The sequence below is a fragment of the Notamacropus eugenii genome, chromosome 3, assembly GCF_028372415.1.
Source record: "Notamacropus eugenii isolate mMacEug1 chromosome 3, mMacEug1.pri_v2, whole genome shotgun sequence".
In the NCBI taxonomy this organism is placed as follows: domain Eukaryota; kingdom Metazoa; phylum Chordata; class Mammalia; order Diprotodontia; family Macropodidae; genus Notamacropus; species Notamacropus eugenii.
This window is the reverse complement of record NC_092874.1, coordinates 368,622,135-368,645,394: the sequence shown is the minus strand read 5'-3', so window position 1 is coordinate 368,645,394 and position 23,260 is coordinate 368,622,135. Positions and strand designations below refer to the sequence as shown.

The following is a 23,260-nucleotide window of genomic DNA, read 5'->3' as shown; positions in this document are numbered from 1 at the left end:
ATCACCTCTTGCCTAGATTACTGTAATAGCTTTCTAATTTGTTTTCTTCTCTCAGGTCTCTCCTGGATCCCAATAGCTTCCATTTATCTTTCGAAGTGATTTTTCTAAGACAGAATCTGTCTGATAATGTTACCCCTTACCTTTTTTGCCTACACACCTAATAAGCTATATTGATAACATATTATCTTAAAGATCAAATATAACATCCTCTGGTATTTAATGTTTTTCATAACCTTCCCATATTTCTAGCCTTCTTGTACTGTAATCTCCCTCGTGCACTCTGTGATCCAGCTACACTGGCTTTCTTGCAGTTCCTTGAACATAGCATTTCTGTGTTTTGCGTTCTGTGTTCACTTACACTGTTTGTCATGTATAGAATGACCTGTCTTTCTACCTCCTCCTCTTAGTTTCCCTGACTTCCTTCTAGACTCAGCTCAATTTGCCCATCCCTTGCCACTGCTAGTGCTTTCTTTCCTTTTAGATTATCTTCATTTCAAACTGGATGTCTAGTCAACATCTGAAACTCAATATGTCCTAAACTGACCTCATTATCTTTCTTCTCAAACACTTCCCTCTTCCTAGGATAGAAATTATATTCATAACATTCTCTTCATTCACTAATTTAGTAATCTTGTCCAAGAAAGTCTTAGTTTACATAAGCACTTCTATATTTAGATGAATGAATGAAAAGGCACTTTTAAGTGCTTGCTATGTGCAAAGCATTGTGCTAACACTGGAAATACAAATAAGAAAGCAATACAATTTCAGCTCTCAGGGACATCACCTTTTAATGAGAGGAGATAACAGATAGGTTTTAGAAGCAAGTTACATGGAAAGCCTCATGTTCCTTAGGGGGCTAGGTCAAAACAGATGTTTATGTATCTTCTTTAATGCTATTTCCATTGACAAAACCACATGAATTTCTGGTGTTGATCCATCTGAGAGTGGGTGTGAGAAATTTCTTTTCCACATGACTTGAGGCAGAGGCTACAGAATATATAGAATCGGTTACCAGGTCATGTCCCCACAAGGGTTAATTCTCTGGATGATGATTTCAGAGGCTGATTTGGAAGGAGGGCCAGTTGTGGGAAGATTGCTACTCTCTCCAGGGTTCTTGACTTTAGAACCCTGGACTGTTTCAACCAAGGTGTGAAGAGAGGTGGTGGTTTACATGGTGGTTGTACTTTGACTTTACAGGCACATGTCACTTCCTGTATCTCCCTCACTATGACTTGCTATTCTGGTCAGGTTGGCTTGCCTACCTTGTTGATACCAGTTGGTTGGAAGCTGGTAGGGAGGGTTAGCAACTTCTTCCCTGAAGTCATGAAGGTGTATAACGACTGTGTGGGCAGGACCAGTTTACCAAACAGCCTTTTTAATGATCCTTTCCTGAATATTCCTAGGAAATGAAGTCAAGTTCATTGGCTTATAGTTTGTAGTCTGTCTTCTATTTTTTTGAAAATTTGAAAATTCCTTAATGATTTTTTCCATATTATTCCTAGGAACTGAAGTAAAGATCAGTGGCCTATAATCTGCATGCTCTGTCCTGTTCCATTTTTTGAAAATCAAGATATTTGCCTTTCTCTAATTTTGTACTATCTCTCCTATTTTCTATTATTTTTCAAATAGTTGACAGTGCCTCAGCAAATCACATCTGCTAGTCCTTTGTGACTCAGGGATATAGTTCATTTGGTCCACGTGGCCTAAACTCATCAAGGGCAGCTAGGTACTCTCTAGTTTCTTACTTATTTTGCGTATCAATGCTCTTCTTATCTGTCATTTCTAGTTTAAAGGCTGTTTATAAAGAAAACAGATGAAAAATAAGAATTGAATAAGCTTTGCCTTCTCTGTACTGGTAGTTAGTATTATTCTATACACCTTATTTTTGTTTTGATCTTTCTTTTTCTCTTAACATAAGTAAAAAACAAAATAAAACAAAACTTCTCTTTTTCTTTTTTTTTTGTTGTTAGCTCCTCTCCCCATTCTCAATTCATTGTGAGCTTTAGCATTTCTGACACTAATTTCTTAATCAGTCTAGAACCTAGAGGTGAATATGTACTCATTACATGTTGGACCTTGTATGTTATTAAGTTGGGCCCTTGGAATTATGGGGGAACCTCAGGAAGCACTCTCCAGGACTTTAAATTTTGAATACCCTATCTTTTGGAATATTAAAGAAATTGACATAACAATCTTATGTGGCAATTATACAGTCATTCTTCCTTTTGGTTTGCTCATTAAAATATTTCATTGGGGTGATTTTACAAACTTTTGCCCTTGTTGATTCACTGAATGTTTAAATCCTGATATTGAATGTCTTACTGAATTCTTATAGACAGAGTCTAATGTAGAGTTTGCATCCCTGGGAAGGTAATATCTAATTGAGAATTATATCCTTGATATGTAAAGGAAAAGTAAACATCTTTTTTGGGGGTTCAGTGACTTTTAAGTACCTTATTTTGCCCCCCAAATTGAGGCATGATGATGATGATGAAATAATCATAATAGTAAAAAGCTAACATTAATAGTAAGATGGCACTGGGTTTAGAGCTGCTTGCAATAGACTGAGACAAGTTGGGATGAAATGATCTTATGGCTCACATCATGGTTGAGTTAGGGATAGAGCTCCATATCTATAGATGAGGAGTGGTGTGATCAGACAGTGGGGCACTTACCTGACTCCTTGTAGAACACTCCTAATCATACATAGGGAGCCCTCTTGGTGAGAGTGGCAGCAGGTTCCCAATCATAGATAGTGATGAGTTAGGTGGGTATTGGAGAAGTCTGTCAGGGAGGGTAAAGAAGATCCCAGGGCCAGCATTCCTGGGCAGAGGGAGGTGACACTATCCATAAAAGGGAGCTCTGGATGTGGCTTCTGAAACATGGGGTTGATAACAAAGTAATTGATGACTAGCCCACAGGAGTGCTTGTAAAACTTTACCTGGAAGTTAAGAACTAGGGACCTTTTAGTATCACCCAACTCTGAAGTATTCCCCAAATGCTCTGCTCCATTGGAATCACTCAGGAGAGGTTACAGAGGGCAGTCTCTGGAGGGAAGGGATGCTTTGGGCTCCATATTAGTGTATACCCCAGCAACCTCTAGGCATATTATTATGGTTAGAGCAAACTTCCATGGCTCCCTGTATCTATCTGCTTGTTGGTGATGGTTGATCGCCAGGTGTTTCTGGTGGTGATGAAGAAGGTAAAACTGTAGTAAATGTTACAGATGTTCTATGTCTTTGTGAATATGGACTTATGAATCTTTTGTGTTTTAGTTAATTTTTTCTGTGTAGGACATAAATATTTGTCCTATACCTAATGTAAGTTACAAGTATTTGGAATAGAGGCGGAGCCAAGATGGCGAAGTAGAAAGACGCACATACACACAGCTCTGAGCCCACAAACCACAGAGCGGCTAGAGGGGACCAAGCCAGGGCAAATTCTGCACCCAGAGACCACAGAGTATTGGAGCGAGGGAGATTTCTGCTCTGGAGAGACCTGCAAACCTCTCGCGGGGGGTCCTTCGCGCCGTGGACTGGGCGCCGGGACGGGGAGCAGAGTGCAGCCCTGCCGCGGCCGCGACACTGAGGGGAGGAGATCCGAGAGGGCTACGGGGACGGGATCTCCAGCGGCCACGCAGGTCCCCCCACCCACAGAGAGACCTGCAAACCTCTCGCAAAAGGTCCATCACGCTGCAGACACAGTGCCCAGCCCGGACCTGCGGCGGCCGCGGCTCCAAGAGACACGAATCTGGGAGGACTCTAGAGACGGGATCTTCAGCGGCGGCACAAGCCCCCCCACCAACAGGTGACTGACGGGGGTAGGTGAGAGAGTCTCTTTGGTGGGTTGAGAGGGGAGTGGGGTGCTCCCATGGCTCGGGCCCCCCCAGGAGATGGAAGCTGAGAGGCGGCTGCAGACAGGGGCTCCCCAAACGGGCGGGAGCCTGGATCCATTGTGGAAGGTCTATGCATAAACCCCCTGAGGGAACTGAGCCAGAGAGGCGGCCCTGCCCATGACCTCAGCACCTGAACTTAATTTAACACTGAATAGCAGCCCTGCCCCCGCCAAAAACTCTAAGGCAGGAAGCAGCATTTGAATCTCAGTCCCCAAACGCTGGCTGGGAGGACCAGGAGGCGAGGTGGGTGTGAGGAGAACATTCAGAGGTCAGGCCACTGGTTGGAGAAAATGCCAAGAAAAGGGAAAAGAAATAAAACTATTGAAGGGTACTTTACCGGAGAAAAGACACTTCCTCCCTTCCTTTCTGATGGGGAGGAACAATGCTTGCCATCAGGCAAAGACACAGAAATCGAGGATTCTGTGTCCCAGCCCACCCAATGGGCTCGGGCCATGGAAGAGCTCAAGAGGAATTTTGAAAATCAAGTTAGAGAGGTGGAGGAAAGACTGGGAAGGGAAATGAGAGGGATGAGGGAGAAGCATGAAAAGCAGATCAGCTCCCTGCTAAAGGAGAATCAAAAAAATCTTGAAGAAATTGGCACCTTGAGAACTAGCCTAACTCAGCTGGCAAGGGAGGTGCAAGGGGCCAATGAGGAGAAGAATGCTTTCAAAAGCAGAATTAACCAAATGGAAAAGGAGATTCAAAAGCTCACTGAAGAAAATAGATCTTTCAAATCTGGAATGGTACGGATGGACGCTAAGGACTTTTCGAGAAAGACAGATATCTCAGAACATACCGCGCAGATTCGAAAAATGGAAGATAATGTGAAATACCTTATTGGAAAAACAACTGACCTGGAAAATAGAATCAGGAGAGACAATGTAAAAATTCTGGGACTACCTGAAAACCATGATCAAAAGAAGAGCCTAGACATCATCTTCCATGAAATTATCAAGGAAAACTGCCCTGAGATTTTAGAACCAGAAGGCAAAATAAATATTCAAGGAATCTGCAGAACACTGCACAAAAGAGATCCAAAAAGAGAAACTCCTAGGAGCATTGTGGCCAAAATCCAGAATTCCCAGGTGAAAGAGAAAATATTGCAAGCAGCTAGAAAGAAACAATTCAAGTATTGTGGAAATACAATCAGGATAGCACAAGATCTGGCACCCTCTACATTGAGGGATAGAAGGGAATGGAATAGGATATTCCAGAAGTCAAAGGAACTAGGACTGAAGCCAAGAATCACCTACCCAGCAAAACTGAGTATAATACTTCAGGAGAAAAAATGGTCTTTCAATGAAATAGAGGACTTTCAAATTTTCCTGATGAAAAGACCAGAGCTGGAAAGAAAATTTGACTTTCTAACACAAGAATGAAGAAGAACCATGAAAAGGTGAACAGCAAAGAGAAGTCATAAGGGACTTACTAAAGTTGAACTGTTTACATTCCTACATGGAAAGACAATATTTGTAACTCTTGAAACATTTCAGTATCTGGGTACTGGGTGGGAGTACACACACACACACATGCACACACGCACACATACATAGAGACAGAGTGCACAGAGTGAATTGAAGAGGATGGGATCATATCTTAAAAAAAAAAAATGAAATCAAGCAGTGAGAGAGAAATATTGGGAGGAGAAAGGGAGAAGTTATATGGGGCAAATTATCTCTCATAAAAGAGGCAAGCAAAAGACCTATTAGTGGTGAGATAAAGAGGGGAGGCAAGAGAAAAACATGAGGTCTACTCTCATAACATTCCACTAAAGGAAAGAATATAATGCACACTCATTTTGATAGGAAAACCTATCTCATAATACAGGAGAGTGGGGGACAGGGGCACAAGCAGGGTGGGGGGGAGGATGGAGGGGAGGGCATGGGGAGGAGAATGCAATACGAGGTCGACACTCATGGGGCGGGAAAGGACCATAAGAAAATAGAAGTAAAGGGGGACAGGATAGGATGGAGGGAAATATAGTTAGTCCTATACAACTCAACTAGTATGGAAATCATTTGCAAAACTAAACAGATATGGCCTATATTGAATTGCCTGTCTTCCAAGGGGAAGGGGTGGAGAGGGAGGGAGCTAAAGAAGTTGGAACTCAAAGTGTTAGGACCAAATGTAATGTTCTTACCACTGGGTAACAAGAAATACAGGTTAAGGGGTCAAGAAAGCTATCTGGCCCTACAGGACAAAAGAGAAGATGGAGACAAGGCAGGGAGGGAGGATAGAGGAGAGAGCAGATAGGTCACAGGGGCAATCAGAAAGCTCGGGTTTGGGGGGGGGAGGGGATAAAAGGGGAGAAAATTTGTAACCCAAAATGTTGTGAAAATAAATGTTAAAAGTTAAATAAAAAAAAAAAAAGACAAGTATTTGGAATACCTTTCTGACCTTTTTTTGAGGGGTAGTAGGGGAGGATAGAGTGGGATATTCTAGAAATGAGCCAAATCTGAGTTTTGAGTGATTTTTCTTGGCCTCCAGGATAAGGGAGAAAAGAGCCATAAAAAAAAAGAGGAGAGAGATTGATCCTTCTTCCCGTTAGAGGCTAGGCTCCCCATGACTGAACATGAAGCCATGTGTGTGATCTCAGAGCACATGACTGAAAAAAGGCTAGTGCATAGCTCTGCTGGACTCAGTACAAGGTCTACTGTTATGCTATTCTCATTATTTTTCATATATTTTTATCATCTTTATGTTTTATTCTTTGTCATTTATTTTAAAGTAATTTAAAAAATAAATTTAAAAGTCATCAACTAAAATGAAAACTTCCATATACAAAAGACAGAGAAAAGGGCTGCAGATGAAACCACGAATTCACTATGCATAGCTTGTCTTTTTAAAGTATCACGCGTAAAGAGGAAATATCAACACTTCCCTCCTCATTTCTGTCCCCGTCTGAACTTCCTTCTGCTTCTTTCTGTGTATTTTTAAAATGTTTAATTGGTGGTCTTTTCATTCATTCCCCCTTTTTAAAATCATTATGACTATCCATACTCCCCTTACGATACTCCCTCCCTTTAAATAAAGTCGCTCTATTGTAACAAATAAGAAGCGTAATAAAGAAGAACAAATTTAAGTTATATCGATCATGTCTGAAAATTAATACAACTATATTACGTGGCTTATCCATCGAGAAGCAGGAAGCATGTTTCATCATCAGTCTTCTGATGATGCTTGGTCATTGAACTGATCAGAATTTTTAAGCTTTCACAGTTGTTATCCTTTACACTGTTTTACTTTGTCAATGTACAAATTTTCTCCTGACTGCTGGCTTTATTCTGCACCATACAAATATTTCTACATTTCTCTGAATCCATTCTTTTGTCATTCCTTATGGTTCAATTGCATTTCCTTGCATTCAGAAACCATAATTTTCTTAACCATTCACTAGTTTCTGGGCATCCAATATGTCCCCACTTCTGTTAAAAAAAAAAAAAAAGCATTGAAGTGAATAGTTTTGTGTATATGGGTGCTTTTCCTCTGGCTTTATTCTCTCTGTGTTATGAACCTAGCCATGGTATTGATAGATCAAAAGATACATCTAACTTTAAAAATTTTGAGTAGATTTTCAAATTATTTTCCAGAATGAGTAGATCTCTTTACAGTTCCAATAGTACATCAGTATCCTTTCCCAGTCCTTCTAACAATTCTCATTTTCTATTTTTGTCATCTCTAGCAATCTAAAGGGTATAAAGTTGAAACTCAGAGTTGTTTTAATTTGTATTTCACGTATTATTAGTATTTTAAAACACTTTTATGTGATTGTTAGTAGCTTACATTTCTTCTTTTGAAAACTGCCTATTCCAAATAATTTGATCAATTTTTATCTCTTTTAAGCCATCTTTTCTCTACAAGTTTTTATTGGTATTTTCTGTTTCTAACATCACCATGACGTCCTACGTATCCCTTGTACTTACTTCCAAGAGAGCCATCCTGTATGACAAATAATATTTTTTAAAGAGGAAAAAAAGATACTACTACTGGTGGATATATTTTTTAAAATCTGAAAATATGGGCAATGTGTAACACCTGAGGATGTCCCATCTCCATGAAGGGGTAGGTGAGAGGTGTTTTCTCATATGTCTTCATTTGGATCTTTCTTCTTCTTCATAATTTTGTTACACTTATGTTTGATTTTCTTTGTATTATTCTATTTACCTTGTTGTGTTTGCTGTGCATATTATTTTCTTGGCTCTGTTTACTTCGCTCTATATAAGTTCCTAGAGATATTTCCATGCCTCCATCTATTCAGCATGCACATTGCTTCAAATAGCACAGTAATATTTAAATACATTCTTGTATCACAATTTGTTTAGCCGTTCTCCAATTGATGGACATTTACTATGTTTCTCATTTTTAGGAATCACAAAAAAAAAAAATGCTGCTATAAATATTTTGGAGTGTCTGGGGAATTTTTTTCTTATTAGTCAAGTATAAGTCCAGCAATGAAGTTTCTCAATCAAAAGGTATAGAAATTATAGTCACTTTATTTATATAATTCCAAATAGCTTTCCAAAATAATTGTATCATTTTATAGCTCCACCAATTATTAGTGTGTGTTAGTGTGCCTATATTTCTACAACCTCTCCAACATTGATTGTTGGCATTTTTGAGTCATTTTTGACCAAATTTGCCAGTCTGTAGGGTGTGAAGTGAAACCTCAGGGTTGTTTTCATTTGCATTTCTCTTGTTATTAGTAAGTTGGAGCACATTTTTTATGTGGCCATGAGAACTGCTTACTCATACTCTGGTTCATTTATCTATTGAGAAACAGCTATTAGTCATATATATGCATATGTATATATACATACATACTCATGTATATGTGTGTGTGTGTGTGTGTGTGTGTGTGTGTGTATGAAGGCGGCTAGGCAGTGCAGTGGATAGAGTGTTGGGCCAGGAGTCAGGAAGGCTCTTTGCAACCTCAAATCCAGGCTTAGACACTTACTAGCTGTGTGACGCTGGGTAAGTCACTTAACCCTGTTTGCCTCAGTTCTTCATCTGTAAAATGAGCTGGAGAAGAAAATGGCAAATCACTCCAGCATCCTTGCCAAGCAAACCCCAGATGGGATGCCAAAGAGTAAGCTATGACTGAAAAGTGACTCAACAACAACAAAAAAGGTACATATAAATGTATGACATGTATATATAAATATGTTACACACATATACATACGTATGTGTTTACTAATTGATTATACAAACCCTATCAGAGAAACTTGATACAAAGATTTTTTTTCTCTTTCAGCCATTTCCTTTTTTAACTTAGATGTATTAACATTGCTTGTGCATAAGCTTTTCAGTTTCAAGTTCCCTCTTCCACTTTAAATACAGTACTATGTTTCTTTTATTACTTTCCCACTATCTCTTCTCTGCACCTTTGAACCCCTCTTCTCATTTGATACCCCTTTTCCTTTAGGGTTTTGTTTATTTGTTCCTTTTTTCTCTCCCCATTTTACTTGGTTATTTATTTATTCTCCCTTTTTTTCTTCTCAGTAGATTTTCCTGGAGTTTTTAAATTTCACTTTTGCTTCCCATTCCACAAAAGATTTCTCTCAGTGTCTTCATTATCCATTTTTCTTTCTATTTACTCTAGACCCTCATTCTTTGATTCATGACCCCCATACTTATCTAGTGTCTCTCTTTTCTTTGCATTCTTCATGTAATCAAAGCTTCTGAGTTCTCCCCTCTGGGTACTTTCTGCCACTGCCTTGTAGGGCTTACCCTATATAATTCCCTTTTCTATTTTGCCTTACTCTCAGAACAAAGCCAGTTATCGCAGGTGTCAGAGAGGTTACTTGTCCACATGGAGAGTTCTTCTCCATCACATCCCTGATTATGCAACCTGCCTCTGATTTATACCCTCCTTTGTTGACTCTCTTGTCTTCATTTGACTTGAAATTCTTTCCCTAAGTCTACGCTCTCCCACTCCTCCAGGTGCTGGTTACTCTAATGATTGCCAGTTTCTCTTTTCCCAGGATAAGACTCTTCAAACACTAAATCCTCTAGATTTCATCCAGTGTAAGATCCTCATCTCACTTCACTGATCATCTTTCTTCACCCATAAGAGCATCTATCAATGAAACGCCCTCCCACTTCCAAAGTCTTTCCCTCTTCTTCCTTCTTCTGCCATCCTTCTGTAGGCCATTCTCTTTCACCTTCCCCTCACTGTTAACCTTTGATCTGACACCAGCTCATCATTAATCACTCACTTCCCTCTATCCCACAGCTCTCCTCCCCCTGTTTATGCACCCTCCCAAGTTTTAATGTAGTCCTCTCCATGCCCCTCACCCCCACTCCACCAAGCAAAACAGAAACAAAAACATTGATTCTGCTATAGTCAGGTATCTCCAGGTTCTGTCCATAATATCCCTGTCTGCCTCTTCTCTGTTACCTTCACCAGATTTCTACCTTCACCTCTCTCTCATTGTGTACATTTAGAAATAAAATCTCTTACTGATCTATCTATTGTCATTCTGTTTTTATCCTTGCCCACTTCATTTATTTATGTCTATTTTTCTTTTGTTTCGGGTGTTTGAGATGGAAATAATCTCTTCAATTATGATTTTATTTCTAAAAAATTTTCATATCTCTTTTTTATTATTGAACTTCTAATTTTTTTTTTTTTAATTTTCAGGATAGCTCACCTTGGGCTGCAACCTGAGCTCCATCACTTTTCACAACACATTATTCCATTCCTTCCTCCTTTTTTAGTGGGTGTAGAATAGTCTTGAGTTATTCAAATGTTCTTTCCTTTTTATTCTCCTGATGACTTGCTGAACTTGTTGTTTCTAAACTGAATGATTAAATTTAACCACTGTGAGTCTTGGAGTTTGCACTTTTGGGTTTTTGGGGTGGTATTTTTTTTTTGAGACAATCTAAATTCTTTCAATTGGAATTTCATTATTTATATTCATAAGTTCTGGATAGTTCTCGTCTATTATTTCCTTCATTACGGGGTGTGTGTGTGTGTGTGTGTGTGTTTTGTCCTATCTTACTCTGGGACACTTGTGATTCTCAGGTTGTCTCCAAGACATCATGTCTTCAAGATCAGTAGGTTTTCCTTGCATAATGAGCATTTTTTCCTCTATTGTTGCTTTTTACTTTTCTTCAGATTGTTTTTTACTTCTGTATATTTGTATTCCCAATATATTGTTCTCTCCATTTTTTTTTTTGCTTTGATGAAGCTTGTCATTATGGATTCAAATTTTTCTGTATTTTTTCTCAATATTTTTTCTGATCAGGACAAATATTCTGCTCTTATAATTCTCATTTTCCATTTAAACCACTCAAAAATAGTGTTGTGATTCCACATTCTTCTCAAACTTCTCAGGGTCCTCAGTTTCATCAAGTGTGGGATCATTTTCCTTTATCTTTGCAGTATTTACTCACAGATGCTTGAAATAATTTAATAGAGTTCATTTTACCATCTGTTGTTACTGTTTTTCCTGTTGGTTTGTTATTTATGTTCAAGGTCTTTGAGTTTTCTTCCTGAAATCTTTGGTACTTTCAATCTTTTCCTCCTTTCTTTTCCTTATCATTCACTTCCTCCCTCACTCCTCTCTCACTGTGCTTTCTTCACCAGTTAGATCTCAAAGTATCTCAGTCTTCTTCACATTGGGCAACTGCTATCTCCAGATTAGCAACTGACTCACTTTTCATATCTGTTGTTCTTGTAGTAGCTTTAACCTGACTCCTTTCTCCACCCCACCTTGCCTCACCAATTTTGAAGGCTGAAATCTGCCTAGATAACTTGGGGTGTGCTAGCTAGATTTCTTTCTTAAACACCATGCCTTAAACCCAGTTCACTGGGGCTCTCATTAATTGGTCAACTATGGGTCCCTAAACAAGCACCATTTAATGGTTATCGTTTGAACTCTGATGGCTCAGAGTGAATGTAAATAATAATTGCTTCTCTTTTGTCCAGAAAAGACAAATCCCTTCCCAGTCTGATTTGATTTGATTGACTCATCCTCTGACTCACTTCTTGAACAGCCCTTATCACTTAATGGGCATTGCCTCAGTCAAACTGAGTTGTCTAGTTGTCCAGATCATTATCAGTATCTTGTTTTGTATTGCATCTGGAATTAAGGGCAGCTAGGTGACATACTGAATAGAGCTCTGGGCCTAGAGTCCAGAAGATCAGAGTTCAAATCCAGCCTAAGACACTTCTTATCTCTGCAAACCCTGGACAAGTCACTTAATTTCTTTCTTCCTCAGTTCCCTCAGCTCTAAAATAGGGATACTAATAGCACTCACTTCCCAAGGCTGTTGTCTGAATCAAATGAAATAACATTGGTAAAGCACTTAATATATTGCCTAACGCAGACTTGTGGTTGTGGTTTGTACATGACTTGCAGTTGATCTAGATTTGAGTGAGGAAGGACTATGCAAAGTCACCAGCCTCACTTTTTCCTCCAAAGCTATCTAGCTCCAGTGGCCTGATATTAATCAGGCCACTGGAGATGGCTCAGGATGCAGTGGGAGATCTTGGCCCTTTTAAGCTAAGGTCTTTTCAGGTTGTCACTTTGAGTGAGACAATGCCCGTTCGGGGAATGGGCCTCTTTAAGAAGTGAATCAAAGAATGATCCTGTTTAATTAAAAAAAAAAAATCAAACTGTGAGGGGAAGATCCTCAGGGTTGCTGGCCAAAAGAGAAATAGTTACTATTTACATTCACTCTGAGCCATTAGGCCCCAATAAATAACCGTGAAGTGGTGTTTGGGCAGGGACCTACTGTTGTCCAATCCCTGAGATACAAAGCGAATTGGGTCTTGGAGAAAAAAAGTTAGCTAGGAAACCCCAAATTAACTAGGTAGATTTCAGCCATTGAAAACTTATCAGGGAGATTGATGAACAGAGTAGATGCTTAATAAATACTTGTTCCCTCCCCTTCTTCTTCGCCCTTTACTTCAACAAAATAGAATCATCTGGGTTATCCCTATTTTATTATATCACCAAAATCTTAACTGACCAGGCTGGGCGCTGGACACTCTCCTACACCTTGTCCCTCATATGGACCACATAAAGCCTCTGCCACTGTGGCATCCTCCAACTTGGTTAACATTAGGTCATCAACATGGTAGTAGATATTAATTCATTGAGGAAGTGAAACTCCTTTTGGGTCTCTGTCCAACAAATAGTGGCAATCCGAGGTAGCATTCAGATTTCCCTGAGCAAGGATAGTGATGATATTCTGAACTGCTCATGTTAAATGAACTGTTCCAGTCTTGTCTCACAGAAGAGGGAAAAAAGACATTAGCAGGTTGACAACCCTAAAACACTCATTAGTGTAGTCTACTACCTGATCCATTACGTTTACAAAGTCAGAAATGTTCTCAGAAATTATTGCATTAACTTTGTGCAGACCCCTGTAATCCACTCTAAACTGACAAGTGCTGTCTACCTTCTTTAACAGGTTATTTTGAGGGAGTTCATAGAGAGAGAGAGAGAGAGAGAGAGAGATAGACAGACAGACAGACAGACAGACAGATAGATACATAGATACATAGATACATAGATAGATGTGGAGAGAGAGAAAACGTTTATTCAGTGCTTAATACAAGCCAGACACTCTACTAAGTGTTGGGAATATAGATACAAGTGTTAAAAAACACTTTGACACTGAAAAGTATCAAGGAAAATTTATTAAAGTAGAGTTCAGAGGAACTGAATGCCTTGGCCAAGGTGAACTCCAACCTTCTTCAAAAAGAGAGAAAGAGAGAGAGGTACAGAAGTGAGGGCATTTTTATAACATTAGTGCAGGACAGATCCTCCCAATGGAGGAAGGATTGATCTTATTCAGGTAGCAATCTTTTGATATGCTCACTGTATGTCATTAAGCAAATGCAGTTGGATTTTTAGGTGGTCCTTAGAGTGACTTCATGTTCTCCTTTCTGATAGGCTTTCCCTTAAACAGCTCATCAAGCCTTCGAACAAGTTTGTGACCTTAAATCTGATCGTACTAGGTCACAACTCTGATCACTTAAAGCTGGGAATTTTAACTTGTGGAAACAGAACGTCTTCCCTGTTTCCAACACACAAAAAGGAAAACAGTTTCTGCTTTCAATTAGCCTACATTGTAATGGCAGAAGTCAGCACATAAAGAGGAGATGAAGAGAAAAGGTATGGGGGGAAGGTAAATACATTGGCCAAGGTAGAATAGTAGTCTGGGGGGTTGAATTGGGTTAGGAAGGCTTGCAAGGTCCCATATTTCTATGTCATGCCATCTTTTCACTAAAGGTCCTGTTTCCACAACTCCATCCTCCCCAACTTCAGTCACAAGATAGTGAGGTCATTCTGGTTCAACACTAGACTATTATATGGTAGGCCAGGCTTGATGCATACTGGTTTGCTGCTTCAGACTCAGGATTAGAGTTAAATGAGGTACTCTAACAGTTAATTAAAAAAAAAAAATTACTTATCCATAGGTTGTAAAGGATAATCAGCAAGGATATAACCCTGTTTGTGGTAATTATGACCCTTCTCTATCCATATGAAAATACACCTAGTCAGAAGAATATGTTGGGTGGGATAATTTTCACAGGAATGGAACTTCTGCCAATTCTGAGGAGCACTGAACATTGATGAACTGGTCTTTCATAACCCAGGTCATCTGACAGCCATGCTAGTGGTTTAGTCATAGCTCCTTGAATCAACAAAGTCTCTGAAAGAGCTTAGCTGTCTTTTAAAAAAATTTCATATTTAGTTTCAAATTCTCTCCCTTCTACCCTTCTTCTACTCATTAAGAAGACAAGAAATGCAATGACCATTGCACATATGAAATCACATAAACATTTGCATATTAGCCATGTTGCAAAAAAAAAGCAAGAAAAAATAAATAAGAAATATGCTTTAATCTGTATTCAGAGTTCATGATTTCTCTTTCTGGAGATGGATATCATTTTTCATAATGAATCCTTTAGCACTGTCATGGATCTTTGTACTGATCAGAGTAGCTAAGTCTTTCACAGTTAATTATTGTTATAAGATTGTTGTTACTATGCACCAAGTTCTCCTAATTCTGCTCACCACAATTTGCATCAGTTCATATGCATCTTACCACACATTTTAGAAACCATCTCTTCATCATTTCTTGCAGCACAATAATATTTTATCACAATCATCTGCCACAATTTATTCAGCACTCCCCAATTGATGAACATTCCCTTAATTTCCAATTCTTTTCTATCAATCACAAAAAGAACCACTGTACATATAGGTCCTTTTCCTTTTTCTTTGTTTTCTTTGGGATACAGATCTACTAGTGGCATTGATGGGTCAAGGGACATGCAACAGTTTTATAGCCCTTTGGGCATAGTTCTAAATTGTTCTCCAGAATAGCTGAATCAGTTCACAACTCCACCAATAGTACATTAATGTCCCAATTTTTCCACATCTCCTCCTGCATTTGTTATTTTCCTTTTCAGAGCAAATCAAATGGGTGTGAGATGGTATTTCAGAATTATTTTAATTTTCATTGCTCTAATCAATAATGATTTAGAGCATTTTTTCATGCAATTATTAATAGCTTTGATTTCTTCTAAAAACTACCTGTCCATATCTTTTGACCATTTATGAATTGGGAAATGGCTCTTGCTTTCATAAATTTGTCTTGGTTTCCCATATATTTGAGAAATTAGACCTTTATCAGAGAAATTTGCTATTAAAAAATTTCCCCCAATTTCCTGCTTTCTTTCTAATTTTGCTTACATTGGTTTTGTGTGGATAAAAACCTGCTACCTTAAAGTAATTAAAATAATCTATTTTATGATCTATAATCCTCTCTATTTCTAGTTTGGTCAGGAACTCTGTCCTTATTCATAGATCTGCCATGTAATTTTTTTCCATGTTCCCCTAATTTGCTTATATTACTCTTTATGTCTAAATCAGGGCTGGGGAACAAATCCCTTTAATAAAAGGTTTCTTATTAATAAAGGATTCTGATTGAATTCTGGTTTTCTTAATAAAAGGACTTGTTCTGTGAAGTTTCAATTCAGTCAAAGGGCCACACTTGAGGATCTAAAGGGCCACATGTGGCTTTGAGGCCAGAAGTTTCCCATACCTGACCTAAATCATGTACCATTTTGAGCTTACCTTGGTATACAGTGCGTGATGTAATCCTATACATAGATTTTGCCAGATTACTTTCCAATTTTTTCCAAATAGCGACTTCTTGCCCCAATAGCTTGGATTTGGGGGTTTATCAAACACTAGGTTACTGTGCTCACTTACTTCTGTATATTATATTCCCAATCTCTTCCATTGATCAACTATTCTATTTCTCATCTAGTACCAGATTGTTTTGATGATTATCACTTTATAGTGCAGTTTGAGATCTGGTGCTGTTAGGTGACATTTCTTCACTTTTTTTATTGATTATCTTGATATTTTTGAACTTTTGTTTCTCCAGATGAATTTAGTTATTTTTTCTAGCTCTATAAAATAATACTTTGATGGTTATATTGGTATGGCACTGAATAAATAAATTAATTTAAGTAGTATTGTCACTTTTAATATATTGGCTTGGCTTACCACTAATGAGCAATTAATATTTCTCCAATTATTTAGATTTCTTTATGTGAAAAAATATTTTGTAAAAGCTCTTAGGTTTAACTTGTCAAGTGGACTCACAAATATTTCCTATTTTCTGTAGTTATTTTAAATGGAATTTCTCTTTCTATCTCTTCCTGCTACATTTTATTGGTAATATATAGAAATGCTGATGATTTATGTGCATTTATTTTATATACTGCTACTTTGCTAAGTTTTAAATTGTTTCAACTTGGTTTTTTAAATGATTCTCTAAGTATACCATCATTTCATATGCAAAATGATAGTTTTGTTTCCTTGTTACCTACTTTTATTTCTTCAATTTCTTTTCTTGTCTTACTGCTTTGTAAAACTATCAAAATATTAAATAATAATGGTAATAATGGACAGACTTACTTCATCTGTGATCTAATTTGAAAGGCTCATAGCTTATCCCCATTACAGATGATGCTTGTTCTTGGACTTATATAGATATTACTTATCATTTTACTTAGGTGTGATTTATCATAATTGGACAAGCTCCAATCATTCTTATGCTTTCTAGGGTTTTTAATAGGAATGTATTTTGTAGAAAACTTTTTCTACATCTATTGATATAATCACACAATTTTTGTAATGTATTACTATAATCTTCTTGCTTGAATTTTATTTAAAACTTTTGCATCAATATTCATTAGTGAAATTGTTCTATGGCTTTCTTTCTCTGTTTCTGCTCTACCCTTGCTTAGGTGTAAAAGTCACATTTGTGTCATAGAAAGAACTTCATACAACTCCTTTACCTATGTTTTCAAGCATCTTACATTGTATTGGAATTAATTGTTAAGTGCTTGGGAGAATTCACTTGTAAATCCATTGGGTCCTGGATCCCACTCACTCCCAGGGGGTTCCTTTAAGACTTATTCAAATTTCTTTTTCTATGATAGGGTTATGTAAATATTCTGTTTCCTCTTCTGTTAATCTGGGTGACTTATATTCTTGTAAATACTTATCCATATCATGTCATTTAGATTGTCGGGTTTATTGTCATGTATTGTCAAAAATAGCTTATAATAATTGATACAATTTAATTTTGGTTGGTTATACAGTCATCAATTCTATTTTTTTTATGCTGGTAATTTGGTTTTTTTCATCCTTTTTAAAAAAAACTAAATTAGCGAGTGGTTTATTTGCTTTGTTTTTCATAAAACCAGCCTATTATTGTATTTATTAGTTTAATAGATTTTAAAAATTTTTTATTTTTATTAATATCTTCTTTGATTTTCAGGGTTTCTATTTTGGCGTTGAATTGGAAATTTTTAATTTGTTCTTTTTCTAGTTTTCTTTTGTAGTTTCATGTCCAATTCCTTGATCTACTCTTCTTTTATTGATGTATGTTTCTAGAGATATAAATTTTCTTGTAAGCACTGATTTGGCTACATCCCACAAATTTGGATATGTTGTCACATTGTTATCATTATCCTGACTGAAATTATTGACCTTTTTTGTGATTTATTATTTGACTCACAAAGGTCCTTTATTGAACGTAATTTTTCTTATGTTGTCATTCCAATTCATTTAATATTTCTGCTTTTATACATTTGTTTACAAGGTTTTTATGTCCTAATACATGGTCAATTTTTGTGAAGGTGCCATATATCGCTGAAAAAATAGGCATATTCCTTTTTATTTCCATTCATCTTTCTCCAGAGGACTATGATATCTAATTTTTCTATAATTCTATTTACCCCTTTAGCTCCTTTCCTATTTATTTTAAGCCATAGTTGTATTTTTTTATTTCCTCTGGGATTAATTTAACTTCTCTTTCAAGAATTTGGTTGCTATGTTATTTGATCTATGTATGTTCAATATTGATATTACTTCATTGTTTATAATACCTTTTAGCAAATTGCAATTTTCCTGATTATCTTTTTTAAATAACTATTTCCTTTAGAGATGCTTTGTCTCTGTTTTTGTTTTGTCTGAAATCATGATTGCTATATCTGCTTTTCTATTACTTCAATTGAAGCATAAGTGATTCTGCTCCAGTCCCTTATTTTGTAAAACACCCCTCTGTGTGTCTGTTTCTATTTCAAGTGTGTCTCTTGTGAACAATATATTGTTGGATTCTTGTTTCTAATTCTTTCTGCTACCTTCTTCCTTTTGAGGAGTGAGTTTATCTCTTCATATTCAGATTTATAATCACTAACTATGTGTTTCCCTCCACCCCATTCTCTTCTAGTTATCCTTCCCTTTTTTATCCCTTTCCCTCCTCAAAAATCTATTTAGTTTTTAAGCACTACCTCCCTTTATCTACCTCTCCTATTATTACCTACATTGTTTTTCTTAGCTCATTCCCTATTTACTTTCTTTTTGGGTAAGATGAATTTCTATACCTAACTCTATGCGTGTGCCTTACCCTCTTTGATGTAGTCATATGAGAATGAAATTCAAGTGTTTTCCTCTCCCCTCTATTGCAAAAACTGTTTTTTTGCATATCTCATTTATTCTTCCCCATTCTTCCTCTTGCTTTCTTCTCCCAGTGTATTCTTTTTTCTTATATTTCTATTCCTTTTCTGATATCATTCCAACATAATAGATTCATACATACCTACACCATCTGTCTACATAGTCTTCGTCTGACTGCCCTGATAAAGATAAAATTCTTAGGAGTTACATGCTTCATTTTCCCATATAGGAATGTAAATAGTTTAGCCTTTTTAAGGACCTTATGATTTCTCATTCACGTTTTCCTTTTTATGCTTCTCTTGAGTCATGTTTGAATGCCAAATTTTATATTGAGCTCTGACTTTTTCATCAAGAACGCTTGAAAGTCCTCTAATTCGTTAAATATAAGATTTTTCCCCTGAAGGATTATACTCAGTTTTGCTGGGTAGGTTATTTTTGGTTGTAATCCTAATTCCTTTGCCTTCTCAAATATCACATTATTAGCTCTCCACTTGTTTATAATGTTAGCTACTAAACATTGTGTGATCCCTATGTGGCTTAACAATATTTGAATAGTTTCCAACTGCTTTTTCTTTTTGAGCTGGGAGACTTGGAATTTGGCTGTAATATTCCTGAGAGTTTTCATTTTTGTATCTTTTTCAGATGATCAACAGATTCTTTCAATTTCTTCTTTGTCTTTTGTTCTATGATATTCAGTTTTCTTCATAATTTCTTGAAATATGATGTATAGCCTTTTTTTTGGTAAATGACTTTCAAGTAGTTCAATAATTCTTAAATTATTTCTCATTGATTTATTATCTAGGTCAGCTGTTTTCCAATAAGACATTGCATATTTTCTTCTATTTTTTTATTCTTTTGACTTAATTTTATTGTTTCTTGATGTCTCATAGAGGCGTTAGCTTCCATTTGACCAATTTTAATTTATAAGGAGTTATTTTCTCCTTTGCCTTTTTTATCACACTATTAATTCTTTTTTCATAATTTTATCGCATTACTCTAATTTCTTTCCTTCTACTACTTGTATTTGATTTTTAAATTAGTTATTTTTTGTACTTTCTTTAGCTCTCCTAGGAATTATTGGTGGGCTTGTGTCCAAGCTGCATTTTTTCTTTAAGGCTTTGCTTGTAGATGTTTACAAATTATGGTCTCCTTTTGAGTTTGTGCCTTGAGCTTACCTGTCACCACAGAAACCTTTTATGGTTGGCTTCTTTTCTTGTTTATTCATTTTCCAAACTTATTTCTTGACTTTAGACTTTATGTTAGAGTTGGGTTTTGTTCACCTCAGGGGACTAGGGTAGGGGAGTAACTGGCCTGAGTTTCAATAGCTCAATCTTGGTTACTTCTAAAGCGATGTGATTTGAGGTACATTTTTGTCACTGCCCTTCTGCACTGTGCTGTGGTCTTTATCTAAGTCGGTCCCATTAACTGTGACTGCTCCTTTCCACCCTGAAATTCTGTGAATTGGGTAATAATGGCTATAGAGCTGCCATATGGCACCAGATCCTGCACCCAATGCCAGTTGCTTTACCATCCCTTTGCTTTGGGCATGCCTGGTGCTCTAGTTGCTACTGTAGATACAATCTCCAAGGCCCACAGTAGTACCATTTTCATTGCAACCTGCCTGCTGTATTCCTAGCCAGCCCCTATCTCAGTGACTGCAGAGTTCTCTAAGCTGCCCTGGATGGAACAACAACTCCCTCTGCCTTTTTATTGGCTTTTTTATTCAGAATTTAATGTGGTGTTTTCTATGGTCATTTTGTAAAAGGCTCTGAGGGAAAGTTCCAATTGTGACCCTTTACTCTATTATATTGACTCTACCTCATCAAGCTTACCGGATCTTTAAGGAAACTTGACCAGACTAAGTGACCTGACCTTAGGCAACCAAAGAGTCACATTAATGGGTTGGGATTTAATTCCTTGAAGCTACTAAATCTTAGGGATGGATATACCACTTTTTAAGGAATAGGCTAGATTATATGGCAGGCCTAGTCAGTACCACACTTAGTGACAGATTTTTGTGTGTGATGTTCATTGTATTTCAGTACACATTTTTTGTCAAAGCCAATTAGATTTCTGCTTCCATTCAGTCAGCCAGTTAATCACTTAAGAAGCATTATTCTTGCCTTTGAGGATCTCACATTCTAATTGAGGATATAGAACTGAAGTAATTATGTACAGACAGATGTAAACAGAAATGGCATAAATTAATCCCAGAAGATAGGCACTAGTGGATAGATCAGGGGTAGGAGCCAAAAAATGACCTTTTGCAGAAAATAGGGTTTGAATAGAATCATTAAAGATGCTAAAATGTGGAGATGAGTAGTGTTATGTGTGAGCAACAGTAAACAGACAGATATAACTGGATTGTAGAGTGAATGATGGGGGGAGGAGTAAAGTATAGGAAGACTGGAAAGGAAGAGAGTAGAGAGGTCATGAAGAGCTTTCAGTGCCAAACATAGGACTTTATTTTAGTTTCTGAAGGTACTGGAGCCACTGGAGTTTACTGATTGGGATGGAGAAGAGGTAACATAATTAGAGCTATACTTTACATTTTGGCAGAGGACTAAAAGCTAGATTGGAATGATGATAGGCCTGAGGCAAGGAAATCATTTCAAAGGCTATTTCAATAGTATTGGCAAATAGTGATGAGAGCCTGTATAATATAGTGGGTCTGTGAGTCAAGAGAAAGGCATATACAAGGTTTGTTGTGAAGGTAGAAACAAAAAGATTTGGCAGCAGATAAAATATGTAAGGTGAGTAAATGTGAGAAATTGAGGATAACGCTGAGGTTGGGAAACTGGGTCACTGGACAGCTGATGGTGTCCTATGGAATAATAGAGAAGTTGAGAAGAGGGGAAAGTTTAGTTGTAAAGATGCACTCTTTTTGACATGTTGAATTTCAGATGCCTGCAAGACATCTGAAGAACAGTTGATGATGCATAACTGTAACTCAGGAGAGTGACCAAGATTGAATATATAGGTCTGGGAGTCATCTCAAAGAGATGATAATTGATTCCATAGGAGCTGATATCATCCATGGAGATAGTATAGAAGAAAAAGAGAAGTGGGTCTAGGACAGAGCACCATGGGAGATCACCAATGATTAGTGGACATGACATGGATGAAGATCATGCAAAGAAAACTAGGAAGGAATAGTGAGGTAGGAAAAAATTAGGAAGGAGCAATATGATGAAAACCTAGAGAGGAGTGAGTATAGAGGAGGATAAGGTTACCAGAATTCTTGAAGGCTATCAAGAGGTCAAGAAGAATGAGGAATGAGAAAAGGCCATTAAATTTGAAGCTTGATTTGAGTGATGAGATCAGAATCCAGATTGCAAAAAATTTTAGAAACAAGTGAGAGGAGAGAAAATAAATGACTTTCTCAAATTTAGCCAAGAAAGGGAGAAGAAATAAATAGCTAGGAGAGATCAAGAGAGGCTGTTTTTGTTTTTTGGTTTATTTTGCATTTTGTTTATTTTTAAGGATGAGGGAGACATGGTTGTTTTGTAGGCATTGGGTTTAGTCAGGAATAAAGAAGGATAGCCACAACCCCAGAAAAACAGAAAGGTAGCTTATTTAAGGAGAAATAAGAAGAAAGTTGTCCATGTGAGTACAATGCTATTAAAATAACAGACTCTCTCAAGATAAGAACAACTCTTGTACCTCTAAGTAAAAAATTCATTGAATAGCTAATTTCTATAGCCTTGTGGGAATATGAAATATGGATTTTAACATAAGCTAGAGAATGGATTATTCACCCTTGTGAATTGAAAGATCTACAAAGAAGGCAGCCTAGAAGACTAAACATCTACCAAATAAATAACTTTTGGACTGTGTTCTAAGCTGTGAAAAAGATCAAAACTGTTTGTTTAGTCATATAAAAAATACTTTCGTCAGGGAAAAATAAAACCATGAATGAAAGAGAAAAGAAAGATAGCTTCTCAGGGACAGCATGATACAAATTATTGCCACCTGGAAAGATAAATCTTACAAAAATCATTGCTTTAGTACCTTAAAAAAATAGAGGGAGAATAGCACCTCAGACCTGATACCTCTACACTTTGTTAGGGACAAAATAACTAATTTATTCAAGATCGTAACGTTCCCTAATATCATCCTTGGTGGGTTATTTTGCCCTCTGAATTCAACACACATAAACTAGCTTCCAAGAGCTTTATTAGATTGCCTTACCTAAGGCTAGGCCTATACTCAAACAAAGCAGTTGGTTTAGTTAATTAATTTCAAGTCAGTCTTGAAAGTGCTTGGAAATTTGTATGAATAGCACCCCCTTGGGGATACATGATGGAGTGACCTTTCCTATCAGTGAAGAGGATTAGTTTAATTGGCTGCTGAGCCAGAACTCT

The 23,260-nt window shown here is 37.2% G+C and overlaps 1 long non-coding RNA gene across 9 annotated transcripts in view; it reads left to right on the top strand.

Annotated features, from left to right (window-relative positions):
• The window catches only part of LOC140496962 (uncharacterized), a 238,544-nt gene that overhangs the window by 80,465 nt on the left and 134,819 nt on the right, over positions 1-23,260 (top strand). The window lies entirely within an intron of this gene.